The following is a 15000-nucleotide window of genomic DNA, read 5'->3' as shown; positions in this document are numbered from 1 at the left end:
TAAGATGAGTTTTCTTGGCTGGGGGTGATTCATTATTAGAGCAAGGTTGGCAGGACCCTCTTCTCCCTTTCCCCCTCTTTCCTTTGTGATGGCCTAGCCATTGCATTCCTGTCTGTCATTCTACATCTGTACCTAGCATAGGTTAGGATGTGGGGTTGACTAAGTCCCTTGCCGGCCGGCAGTGCGTGCCGGATGGCAAGGGTCTTCTGATTTGAGTGCTGCCTGGACCTCCCTTGGTCTCTCATCCATGTTTGTCTGAAGAGCCAGATGGCATTAGTCAGGAAGCCTGAAGTTATATTCTCCCCTTCCTTATGTGCACTCTTTCGGGTTGCCGGGTTATGAGGTAGTACAATCTCTTATCCTGGCATCCATTCTGTTTTTCTTCTAGTGTTGTACCCTAGCCCGGCTGCCGGCCTGAGTGGCCGGCAGCCGGGCAGTCGGAGTTCTCTGGTTCTTTTGCTGCCGGCCGGCATTGGTTGTATACCTTTGCCGGCCGGCTATATTTCACACCATTGTCTGCCGGCCGCTACGATCAGTGGCCGGCAGCCGGGTGCTATCTTGTGTAGTTGCCGGCCGGCACTCTATAAGTAGTTTATAAGTTGTATACTTTGGAACTAGTCAAGGTGTGTGCTGGCCACTCAACAAATTCATAGTGAACTGCAAGTTCAAGATGCTAACACTGCAACACACAAGGACCTTGCTGCCCAAGAGGGCATTTACCGTCTCCATAGATTTGTCAGACGCCTATTGGCACGTTCCAATCAATCGTCAACTCTCCCCCTACCTAGGGTTCATGATACATCGAAGGCTCTACACCTTCAGAGCCATGCCATTCGGGCTAAACATAGCCCCAAGGATCTTCACGAAGCTTGCGAGCGTAGCTCTCAAACAATTACGCCTAAAGGGAATCCAGGTGGTAGCCTACCTGGATGGTGTGGGCAGCATCCAAGACAGAATGTTTGCAAGCACCTGTAGGGAAGCTTGCAAACATCCAGTTCCTAGAGTATCTAGACTTCAAGATCAACAGAAAAAAGTCTCGACTTTCTCCATCTCAAAAGTTCCAGTGGTTGGGAATCCACTGTGACCTTGTGTCACACCAACTCTCCATCCTAGCGAAGAAGAGGAAGGGGATAGCTCGTTCTGTCAAGAGACTTCTGGATTCCGAAAGGATATCAAAACGCGAACAGGAGAGAGTGCTGGGTTCTCTCCAGTTTGCCGCAGTAACAGACCTGGTGCTAAGAGCACAGCTAAAGGACGCAACCGGAGTTTGGAGAAGTTATGCATCAAACGCGCGAAGAGATCTGATAAGACCAGTTCTGCTTCGTCTACGTACGCTTCTCAGGCCTTGGTCCCAAGTCAGGCAACTAAAGAAGTCGGTACTTCCTCAGCCACCTCCCCCCTCGTTGACTATTCACACAGACGCCTCGAAGGAGGGGTGGGGAGGTCATTCTCATCGGAGGAAGGCCCAAAGAACTTGGTCCAATCTATTCAAGACATTTCACATAAACTTTCTGGAAGCTATGGCAGTACTCCTTACCTTGAAGAAAGTCTCCCCTCGTCGCTCGATCCACATAAGGTTGGTGCTGGACAGCGAGGTGATTGTGAGATGCTTGAATCGACAAGGATCGAGGTCACCACCACTCAACCAGGTGATGTTGGCCATCTTTCGATTGGCGGAAAAGAAGAAGTAGTACCTGTCGGCAGTTCACCTTCAAGGAGTCCGCAATGTGACAGCGGACGCTCTATCCAGGTTCACACCGATAGAGTCGGAATGGTCCCTAGACGCAGGATCATTCTCCTCCATCTTGAGTCAAGTTCCAGAACTGCAGATAGACCTCTTTGCGACGAAAGACAACAAGAAGTTACCCCTTTACTTGTCCCCGTACGAGGATCCCTTGGCGGAAGCAGTGGACACGATGTCCCTCAACTGGAACAGATGGTCCAGGATTTACGTGTTCCCTCCTCACAACCTTTTATTGAGGGTCCTCAACAAACTGAGATCTTTCAAGGGAGTAGCGGCAATAGTAGCTCACAAGTGGCCAAACAGCGTGTGGTTCCCTCTGGCATTGGAACTAATGGCTGAAGTGTCTACCGTTACCAGATCCAGTTCTGACCCAGCGAGTTCAGAAGTCGACTGTCTGCGCTTCATCACAGAAAACCCGGAACCTGCAGCTCATGATTTTCTCTCCCTAGTGGTGAGAAAACACTTCGGGATTTCGAAAGAGGAATATAAGTGCAAATCTACTAGAAGGCAATATGAGTCATCATGGAGGAAATGGGTGGCCTTTGTCAAGGCGAAGAATCCGCAAAAGATCTCGACGGACTTCTGCTTATCTTTCGTCATCCACCTCCATGGTCAAGGGTTAGCAGCCAACACAATATCAACGTGTATATCTGCTTTGACAAGACCCATTTTATATGCTTTCCAGTTCGACCTCTCTAACAATATTTATAATAAAATCCCGAAAGCCTGTGCTAGGCTCAGACCATCAGCACCTCCAAAGCACATTTCATGGTCTTTAGATAAAGTTTTTCATTTCACTTCGCTGTTGAACAATGAGGAGTGTGCTTTAAAGGATTTTACCCAAAAAGTTATTTTCCTATTTGCACTCGCGTCAGGGGCCAGGGTTAGTGAAATTGTAGCCCTCTCGAGAGAGGATGGTCGTGTTCAGTTCTTGGATGGGGGAGAACTGAACCTGTTTCCGGATCCTACGTTTCTCGCCAAGAACAAGTTACTCACCAACAGGTGGGGTCCCTGGAGAATCTGCCCTCTGAAAGAAGATGCATCTCTATGTCCAGTGGAATGCCTAAAGGTCTATCTTCGTAGAACTTCAGACTCCAGGGGTGGTCAACTATTCAGGGGAGAAACATCAGGCTCAAATTTATCAATGAGACAACTTAGGGCGAAAATCAACTATTTTATTCGCAGAGTGGATCCAGACAGTAAACCCACAGGTCACGATCCGAGGAAAGTTGCCTAATCCTTAAATTTCTTTAATTGTATGGATTTCGAACATCTTCGTTCATACACTGGCTGGAAGTCTTCCAGAGTGTTATTTGGTCACTATGCGAAGCAAGTGGAGCAACTGAAGAGGTCTGTGGTAACAGTGGGTAGTGTCGTTAACCCTGCTGTTTAACTCTGCGAGGAACAGTGGATTTAATTGGGATGATTAATTCCAGGGTGAGTGTGTAGTTACGAACTGTTCTACACACTAAGTGTTAGGGCATTGGGTTGCCCACATAGACTGTTCCACATTCAAAGGTGAACCTAGCATAAGTGCAGACATGTGTGCCGAGCGTTTTCAACGCTAATGTAACTGATTAGTAATCCAGAGTTTTATGATTTTGATACCTCGGTATGTTAAAAGTGGCGCTATTATTTTTCTTTCAGATAAATAAGTTTTCTGTTTACTATCATGCTTATGCTTATTTATTGGTTATCCGCTTCTTATATATATATACATATATATATATATATATATATATATATATATATATATATATATATATATATATATATATATATATATATATATATAGATATATATATATATATAATTGCTGTTTAACCTGTTTTATTTATTATTTGTCAATAAACTAGTTCTTGTGAACCTTGCGTCTCCTTCACCTGTGTCAATTTATTTGAAATAATTTAGCATTACGTTTCTATGTATTTTTATCGGGGATAATTCTAATAGGTTGTTCCTTTATGCAAGCATTCTTTGCATTGGTTTATGCTTTCCCTTGGCGGGAGGACTCCATGCCCTAAGGGGACGGTGGAAGATATGCAAGTTTTCCTCCTACTCGGATATAAACCTTTGTCCAATCCAGTATTGAACGGGGAACTGGTCGATATTTCATATTGACTCAGTGGTTCTTTACAAACTATGCTTTACATGATATAGGGTGAGACCACTATATTGGCTTGTCTGTTATTCATACATAGGTATATATACGCTTCGAGACTTTTCCAGAGCCTAGTATGACTCTTCCCTGTAGGGGGCAGGAAGCACTAACATGGTCTATGGTTAGTTGAAAAGATGTATGACGGTAACATCTTACGTCCCTAGGTCTAGTTGGCCGAGAAATACCTTCGGGGAGTACGGCACGTTTTGAGAATCCACAGATACAGTAATGCTCTGGTATACTTCCATCAGGACGACATGGCTTGAGCCCAAAATAGGGACGCGAAAAATCTATTTTTGGGTGAGACGGCCAAGTCGTCCTGATGGACCCGCCCTTCCCTTTCTTCTAAAGGATTGTAGGTCTCCTCCCTACATAGAGTATCTGTAGCACCTCGTGTATAGCTACAAGGAATACAGATGGCGCCGTGAACGGCGCAATGCACTCTTTCGAAACGGGAGAGGAGAGATACCTTGCGAGCGGCTCTCCTTTCTTTCTCGTTTTCGTTTTCTTGCCAGTTGACCCCTTCGAAGCGTTAACTCTGTTCGTGGTGCAGATTGCTATGTGGCGTGTCAAGAATACGTCCTCTGATATTTCGCGATATCCCTGGTTCTTTAATTAGGGATATTCGCTGCAGGAGTTTGAATTCTGGGTACCTTAAGGTAAATTCTCTGGGAATATCGCCGTAGTTATATATACCCAAGGAAGCTACCCTTTAGGAACTTCCATCAGGACGACATGGCCATCCCACCCATAATAGATTTTTCGCTTCGCTTAGTCTGTGGTCGGTAGCTACCTGGCAAGTTGAATAGAATTCTTTTGCAATGTTAGGCTACCGACATAGGAGGCTAAACCTCCCTAGGCCACTCCAGAAGGGTCTGTACGATATGACCCTTCTTCCTGTGACCTGGCAGACTAGTCCTGTGTTAGTGGACCCTAGGCTGAGGAATAGATTCTTCTTATGCTTAGGGGACACTGGCACTTCAACCCCGTTTCCTTTCCTTTCAAAGTGGTGGCATGGGTGCTACCAACCTCTTATTTGTATTAATCTATCCCTAGGCTACGGAATAGAATTCTTTAGCCGCCTGGGGTAGTTCTAATATAGGAAGGGAGTTGTTAGGTGGGTCAGGACAGGCTAAGGCCGGCTCCTGCTGTACCTTTCACAGGACCCTCTTTCCTTTCCCTTCTATCCCTTTATGTTGGCGATCCCGGCAACCTTACTGTTACCGGTGGGTTGCTGAGATCAACCAGACTCCCCCTCTTTCAGTTAATAGATGGCGGCCGGCAGTCTTAACATCTGTCGGCCGGCAGTAATGACAGCTGTGAGCTGCCGGCCATTTTTGTTGCCGGCCGGCAGTAAAGTCTACTGCCGGCCGGCAGTAGAGACTGCTGCCGGCCGGCAATTATGGCTGCTGCCGGCCGGCAGTCATGGTGACTGCTGGCAGGCAACTAGGGCAGCTGCCGGCCGGCAGCTGCTGGCCATGTTGGCTGTAAGTGGGAAGTCCCTTCTGTTTATAAAGGTTCTTCAGTTCTTTCTTGAACTGCTAGCAACAGTGGCTACTGCCGGGGTGCTGCCTACCACGCCGGCACAGAATGGTGCCTTCTCAACCGGCTGCACACCGAATGTACTAGTACTGCCGGCCGGCAGTACTGGCCAGCGGTGCCGGCCGTCAAGGTTTAGACAAATCCTTGCCGGCATCCGTACTGTAGCTGGATGGAAGCTTGAATTTTGTATTCTCCCCTTCTATTTGAATCTTCTTTCTGGAGAAGGTTGTAATAGTAGACTTTTACATCCCTTTTACTATATATATATATATATATATATATATATATATATATATATATATATATATATATATATATATATATATATACATATATGTATATATATATATATATATATATATATATATATATATATATATATATATATATATATATATATATATATATATATATATATATACATATATATATATATATATATATATATATATATATATATATATATATATATATATATATATATATATATATATATATATATATACATATATATATATATATATATATATATATATATATATATATATATATATATATATATATATATATATACACACACACATATATATATATATATATATATATATATATATATATATATATATATACATATATATATACATATATATATATATATATATATATATATATATATATATATATATATATATATGTATATATATATATATATATATATATATATATATATATATATATATATATATATATATATATATATATGTATATATATATATATATATATATATATATATATTATATATATATATATGTATATACATATATATATATATATATATATATATATATATACTGTACAGTATTATGTAGCCTGTTCGCCATGCTATCTCTTTTTCTTTTAGCTAGGGCCATGGATGCCTGGTGGTTTATCAAGAGGTTGTCTTTTCCTTTTTCTGATTCTTTTTCTTCTCAAAACCATCCTTACTGTCCTCCCTTCAGTTGAAGTGGCTATCCTGGAGGGTATTTAGCCTTGCATGGTGTATCGGCTCCTCCATGTTGACCAGTTTTTCCGACTTTTTACTATAGTCTATGGGTATCATCAATCACTTTGTTTATAATTCTGTACGTATTGTTTTTGTTATAATTCTTGTTAATCTAGTTTTTAAGTATGATGTCTCTTTTTTATTTCTATTAATTCTTATGCTGTCTGGAGACATTGAGCGAAATCCGGGACCAGTACGTCCTAGATTTTGTCAATGTCGTCTTCTGTATTGCAATATTCGTGGTCTTCATGCAAATATCCAAGACCTTACAGTTGCGTCCAGACAGTATGATATTCTTTTGTGCTCAGAAACTTTGGTTTCTAATATGAGGCACTCATCTGAGCTCCTTATAACTGGTTTTAAGAAGCCAATAATGTTGAAACGTGATGCCATCCCTAGGGCCAGGGGAATGGCGGTGTATATTAGGACCGAGTACCCTGCTTCTCATAAGTCCTGCTATCAATGTGGATGTCATGAGATTCAGGTAATAAAAGTTTGTGGCAGGCATAACAACTTTTATTTATGTTCGATCTACCGGAATCCAGACATGGATGATTCTATCTTCGATTGTCTTCTTACCATTATGGCTAAGATACAAGAAGATGATAGAAAGGCTTCTTTTGTCTTTGTTGGTGATTTTAATGCTCACCATAGGGAGTGGTTAAGTTCTATCTCTCCTACCGATCGCCATGGCTTAAGAGCTTTAGACTTTGCCTCTGAATCAGGCTGTGAGCAAATCATAAATGAAGCTACTCACAGGTCTGGTAATTGCTTGGACCTTGTATACACTGACTCCCCTGGCGTTATAACTGGTAAGGTTGGTTCTCCAGTCGGGACATCTGATCATGCCTTGATTTCATTATTAGTGAAGACTGAGCAGCCTGTCCCTGATATATCATATTCTTGTAAAATTTATATGAAATCCCAAGCAGACTGGAATGGGATTTTACATGATCTTTTGTTCTTGAATTGGTCACAATTATATAATAGTGTAGATCCTGTTGTCCCTTTGAATGAGAATCTAGTCAACATAATTGATAGGCGTATCCCTTCTCGTGTGCTAAGGTACCGAGTGAAGGACAAACCGTGGTTCAATGATGATTGTAGACGTGCTTTTTTGGAGAAGCAGGAGGCCTATCAACTTTGGAAGGGTAACAGATCAGATTTGACCTGGAACAACTATACTCAGCTTCGAGCTTTTGCTCAGAGAGTTTATGCCTCAACTGAAAAGGAGTACAATTTAACCATAAAAGAAACACTTTCTGGTACAACTCAGGAACATAAATGGTGGTCTACCCTTAAATCTGCACTCTTTGGTGTAGATGCAACAGTTCCTCCTTTACTTAAACCAGATGGCTCAGTCACTCACTGTCCAAAGGAAAAGGCCACCCTTTTGGCTGATGTTTTTGACAGTAAACAGAGTAATGAAAAACTTGAACTTCCTCATTCCTGTTTTCCTGAGGCTAAACTAACTAGTTTAGCTTTTCGATCTCGTGAGATTAAAGCTCTGTTGATGGACCTTGATGCTTATGGAGGTGTAGACCCAAATGGTATTTTTCCTTTGTTTTTTATAAAGACAGCAGATTTCTTAGCTCCAAAGTTATCTGTTATTTTGCGCAAGTTAGCAAGAAGAGGAGCTTTCAGCACTAGTTGGAGAATTGGTAATGTTACTCCTCTATGTAAATGTGTTTGTGGTAGCTCAAGTCCCACTGATTACCGCCCAATTTCCATAACTCCCATATTATCTAAAGTTTTTGAACGTCTTCTGGCAAAACGTCTTAATAGGTTTGCTGAAGGTAATCATCTACTCCCTAGTTTGCAATTTGGTTTTCGTAAAGGCCTTGGAGCATGTGATGCCCTTCTTACAATCTCCAATGCTGTACAGAAATCCCTTGATTGTGGTCGGGAAGTTCGTATGATTGGCCTTGATTTTAGTGCTGCCTTTGACCGTGTTAATCATGAGGCCCTTGTTTTCAAACTGAAACAGTTGGGAGTGGGTGGGTCGTTTCTTAGCATTATTATTGATTTTTTAAGTAATAGATCTCAAAGAGTTGTTGTTGATGGGCACCATAGTGATTATAGGAATGTGATATCCGGTGTTCCACAGGGTAGTGTTCTTGGCCCATTACTTTTCATACTATATACACATGACATGTGGTTTGGCCTAGAAAACAAGCTTGTTGCATATGCAGATGATGCTACTCTCTTTGCATCAATTCCATCCCCTGAATGTAGATCTAGGGTTGGTGAATCCCTTAATAGAGATTTAGCTAGAATTAGTGCATGGTGCAAATTATGGGGTATGAAGTTGAATCCTAACAAAACTCAAAGTATGATTGTAAGTAGGTCAAGGACGGTGGTTCCTCAACATCCGGATCTCAGTATTGATAATGTTTCTTTAAATTCGTATGACTCTTTCAAAATTTTAGGTGTGATTCTCGACAGTAAATTTACTTTTGAGAAACATATAAGGTCTGTGTCTTCTTCAATTTCACAAAAAATAGGCTTATTGAGAAAGTCTTTCAAGATTTTCGGTGATCAATCTATTCTGAAGAAGTGTTTTAATTCTTTCATTCTACCTTGTTTTGAGTATTGTTCTCCTGTCTGGTCTTCAGCTGCTGATTCTCATCTTAATTTGTTGGACAGAAACTTACGGTCTATTAAATTTCTTATTCCTGATCTAGATATTAATCTCTGGCACCGTCGTTCAATTAGTTCATTATGTATGTTGCATAAGATTTTTCACAACTCTGACCATCCTTTACATTCAGATCTCCCTGGACAATTCTATCCTGTTCGTAATACTAGGCAGGCAGTTAATTCTAATAGCCAGGCCTTCTCCATCACGAGGCTCAATACTACGCAGTACTCTAGAAGTTTTATTCCAGCTGTGACCAAGTTGTGGAATGATCTTCCTAATCGGGTGGTTGAATCAGTAGAACTTCAAAAGTTCAAAGTTGGAGCAAATGCTTTTTTGTTGACCAGGCGGACATAGTCTTTTTATAGTTTATTTATGACATATTTGTTTTTGATGTTGTTGATAGTTTATTATATGACATGTCTGTTTTGACGTTTCTTATTTTAGAATGATTTATTGTTAATTTGTTCTCTTCATTTATTTATTTCCTTATTTCCTTTCCTCACTGGGCTATTTTTCCCTGTTGGAGCCCCTGGGCTTATAGCATCTTGCTTTTCCAACTAGGGTTGTAGCTTGGATAGTAATAATAATAATAATAATAATAATATGTGCTAGCATTAGCTAGCTGTGCTGTCGACATATTGGCTGTACTACAGTATATGTTTATACAGGTAGTTAGTATTTTACAGTATAGGATATACTGTAAATAGAAAGTTTCTGTATATTTTATGCTAGTAGTGCTTTTCCAATATATTTGAAAATCCTACCCAAATATTTGTGGCACCCAATCTCATATTGAAAGAATTTAATTCTTCAATATTCTGATTAGTAATCAGTCATCAGATTACCCTGCAATATTAAAATTTTTAAGGACTGGAGATTACACTCCTAACCCTTAAAGGGCAGAGCCCTTATCCTCGAGTCTCCATGATTAGGAAACTCTATGTTTTAATTTTGTAAGCGAGGTCACAGCAAATAAGTTGGGTGGGATATATAGAAATATATGTTTTTCCTTTCCATACTATATATAATTATACAGTAGCCAGTATATTGCAATATAGTGCATACTGCAAATAGAAAACTATGATATGAATATACAGTAACTATTTCTAGCATATCTTGGGTATCCTCATGTGAGCTTATGCTGCAGCCGCTCTTACATTGAAGGAATACTGTTTCTTCATTAAGCTGACTGAGAAATCGGTCTTCCATACCCCACAGTATTTAGTATGAAAGGGACAGTGAAGTATACACTAGGGGTTAGAAAACCGCTTTTTTTCAGTTGGAATTCTCTTGAAAGGAAATTCCTATCACTTAATACTGAGGGGAGGTACCAGCATTTGCTTGCAAAGGATACACAAGTATGTGTCTCCTACTATCCCTTTATAGCTTGCTATCCTAAGCTATTCTGTCAAGATATGACTTTTGATTTATTGATTATCAGTGAGTTAATCAATCGTATACTCATTTGTTTTCCTTTATTTACAGGAGGAACGCCAGATGTCATGTGTTGCAGTCTCCTGCAAAACTAAGAGTAAGTGTTTTTACGGACAATATGCATACAGGTTTCATGCCCCCTGCAATCTTATTTCCGGTCACCTGCAGTATTGGAACCCGGAGGCCTGCAAAGTATGTCGGGCCCTATTGTCCGAAGGTTTCAAGAATACCAAGTCGGTGGAAACTAGGGATGCAGCTCGTTTCAAACTACGCAACTGGGTGAGAGGCTTACAGAAAAGCTCTCTGGGACCTTACCTGCCTAATGCCAAGATGCGTAGGTTACTATTTCCAACAGCGAGTAAGGAAATAGTGGTACCCCAGACACGAGGTACGTTTACCGATGGTCAGATAACCTTCGGGAAGGAGGGTAATAAGCGCCCAGAGGAAGAAGGGGAGAATGTCGGGTTGGAATTGCCTCCGTCCCAACAGGCTCATGAGCCAATGACATCGATATCTCCGCCTTCTATCCCTCTTTTAGATGGAGTGAACCAGTTATGGGCCCAAGTCAAAAATCTAGTAGAAAATCTGTGCAAACACAGCACAAAGCAGGAAGCGAAATGCAAGGTTGAGCTTGGCAAAGCTCCACTTGTTGCTCCTAAAGGGTCATACAAAAGACTCGTAGATCAAGACCTTCTGACATGCTCCACAACCAATCCCTGGTGGTTTGCGGAGCTAATGTCGATTTTAAACAGCAAACTCTACATCTCGGAGAAGATGGGTGTGGTTCCTTTGGACAAAATCCAGTTCTGGCCAAGCTTTGATGCTTTCCCGAACTGTTTCATTAGACTGAAGGTTGAACCAACATCAGGAAAAGGAACGGAATCAAAGGAGGTTATGATTCTCGGCAATGATAAAACACAGGCTATCCTATCAAGCTGCATAGAAAAGGTGGGTTACTCCGTGTCGAAGGTATCCACACCGGGTAACAAACACTCTTCCTTTCTTGCTCCTGCTTCAATTTCATTCCCCTTTACGGAGAAGGCTTTCAAATATGTCACTGAGGCAACAGAGACAGGTAAACCGTGTCCTACACTCAAAGAGTGCGAGCCTCTGTCACTAGCATTTCCCAGACAGGAGAAGAACTGGAAGGAGGCCCATTTCACCTTTTCAGTAGGAAGACTTGAGACGGATATCACCAGTCGACAATTTAAGGAAAATTTTCCAAAATTATCTGAGTTTCTCTTACAGGCCGAAAAAGAAACAAAGGAGAGACTTGCTACCTCCTTATCTCTACAGAACTACATAGAGTTCTGTTCGGCTCATCAAGATACCCAAGACATGCTTAAAGTTTTGGCCAAAATTCATATGGCTACTTTGGTAAAAGACCTTTATGCCTTTATAAAGGCTAGAAGATCATGTAGGGAGTTTGTGTTAGCTAACGCAACAGCGAAAAAAGATACAAGAAAGCTAATATCTTCCAACATCTGGGGTAAAGACCTCTTTCCTGACGAGGTAGTCAAGGAAGCGATTAAGAACGCCTCTACTGAGAAAGTAGGACTTTTCCAGAAGTGGGGCATCCTTTCAAAAAGAGAATCTTCTAAGGTTGTGGGTCTCCAACCTAAAAGGAAGAAGGAGAGGTCTGGACATCCATTTCGAATGGTTCAACAACGATCCACAGTTGTAGTGACCGAGACATCACAGACATATGGTCAAAAAAAGATTCCTACTGATCAGTCGAAGCATATAATTATATATAATTATATGCCTGTGCGTGTGTGTGCTAATTTACATATATATATATATATACACACACATATATACAGACATATATATATATATATATATATATATATATATATATATATATATATATATATATATATATATATATATATATATATATATATATATATATAAATATATATATATACATATAAATATATATATATATATATATATATATATATGTATATATATATATATATATATATATATATATATATGTATATATATATATATATATATATATATATATTATATATATATATATATATATATATATATATATATGTATATATATATATATATATATATATATATATATATATATATATATATATATATATATGTATATATATATATATATATATATATATATATATATATATATATATATATATTTATATATATATATATACACATATGTGTGTATATATATAACACATATATAAATATTTTTATTTATTTATATATATATATATATATATATATATATATATATATATATATATATATATATATATATATATATATGTATATATACAGACACACACACACACACACACACACACATATATATATATATACATATATATATATATATATATATACATCAATTTTCTATCCTAGAAGTTATTAAAATTCTAATATCACCACAATGCTGGAACGCTATAATCAGCAACCGATTATTTCATAGTTCATTCTCGGATACATGTCTAATTTATTGTCTGGTATTGCCTCAGCGGTCGCACACCCATCAATCGAAACCGTTCATACATTTGCATTATGATAATGAGTTTAATACTGTCAACAAAGGACGACACTAATTAGAAACGGTACGACAGATAATTGCTAAAAGGAATCCAATAATGTGATGTTATTAGAGACGCCCATCTGATAATAATACCATTTTGTTCGCTTTATATTCATGATTTTTTGCTGATCCCAAATGCATTTTTCAAGAACGCATGTAGGTATGGAATGCAATGTATGATTGAAATTCGTTCTGGATTATTTATCTTTAAGGTCAATATTTATTAAGGTATTAGTAAGTTAATGAGAGATAATCTGTATATTATTAAGGAATCGTATGAAAGATATAATCCGATGGATTAGATTATTATATAGTTAAGTGAAGTAGAATTATTTTATAAAATATTATGTGTATATCAAATGGCAGCAAGAAAGATAGAAATGTGATAGGTCATTTAAGTATGGATGAAAAAGAGTAGGGAGTTAGAGAAATATTGATAGAAATGAGGCGAATAGGTGAAATGTTTTTGTAAATTTAACTGAAAACCTTTGAAGAAATCAAAATATATAATATTGAATATTTGCGAACATTTAAATGTTCATTGAAATAAAGTAAATAGTCAATATCAATATACATATATCAAAATAAAATTTATTATTATTTTCATTACTATTATTTTTATAATGTATAATAATAATAATAATGATAATAATAATAATAATAATAATAATAATAATAATAACAATAATGGTTATGATAATGATTATTATTATTATTATTATTATTATTATTATTATTATTATTATTATTATGATTTTACATAATAATAATAAAAATAATAGTTATTATTATTATTATTATTATTATTATTATTATTATTATTATTATTATTATTATTATTATTATTATTTTCATTAAAGATCATTTCACTTTGTTGTTAAAGGATACCTAATATCGAAGAATTTAAGATTATACATTAGTATCACCATTTACATTGATAAAAAATTTGACTGTTGTATTTAATGCTTTTATAAAACCCTCTAAAATTAAATATATCTAAAATTCATCGAATGCCTTTTTTGTCACTGAAAGAATATTACCAAAGAGAGATAACAAACATTCTCATCATCATATTGTCTCCAAATATTAATGATCGATAAAATATAGTAACTTATATATACCTTGAAAGAATATATAATGCTACAGTTATAAGTAACTCTCTCTCTCTCTCTCTCTCTCTCTCTCTCTCTCTCTCTCTCTCTCTCTCTCTCTCTCTCTCTCTCTCTCTCTATCGTATTGACCTGTTTTGTAATATGGATAAAACATAATTTTAATATGAGGAGATAATGATATTCAACAGCTACTTTATATTCAGGGTCTCTTGTAAGAAAATATTTGAGAACAAACAACCTCAAAAAGTTATGTGACCCCAATGAGCAACACACGTGGAAATACTGAGAGAAAACGTAAACAATGGCGAGGATCTTATATCCGGAAATTTAATAAATGTCTGAATTTAGTAATGGAATAATTCAGTGTTTTATCTCGCTTCGTTATGTTATGTTATACTTTTTGTGCAAGGTTCGTTTGTATAAGTGAATAAATACTACGGTATTATGAGAGGCTCCCACTTTAATTCGTTTACGCTTTTCGATCTTGTATATGGGATTTAATTCTCGAAAACCTACTAACCTTTTGAATTTTATTTCATTTTCAATAAGAGGTTAAAACTTCTGGCCTCTCGTAAGGCTTCATGATAATCTGAATGTAATATGTTTCACCTATGAACGTTAAATACTATTTTACTAATGCAAGTAACTTCCTACTCATCAAGTAAGTATATTAGAAATAGAAAGTACATGTTAAAGGTGACCCATTGGGCTTGGAATTAAGATTCCAAA

Source organism: Palaemon carinicauda, chromosome 14 (assembly GCF_036898095.1).
Source record: "Palaemon carinicauda isolate YSFRI2023 chromosome 14, ASM3689809v2, whole genome shotgun sequence".
Classification (NCBI taxonomy): Eukaryota; Metazoa; Arthropoda; class Malacostraca; order Decapoda; family Palaemonidae; genus Palaemon; species Palaemon carinicauda.
Note: the sequence above shows the minus strand (reverse complement) of the source record.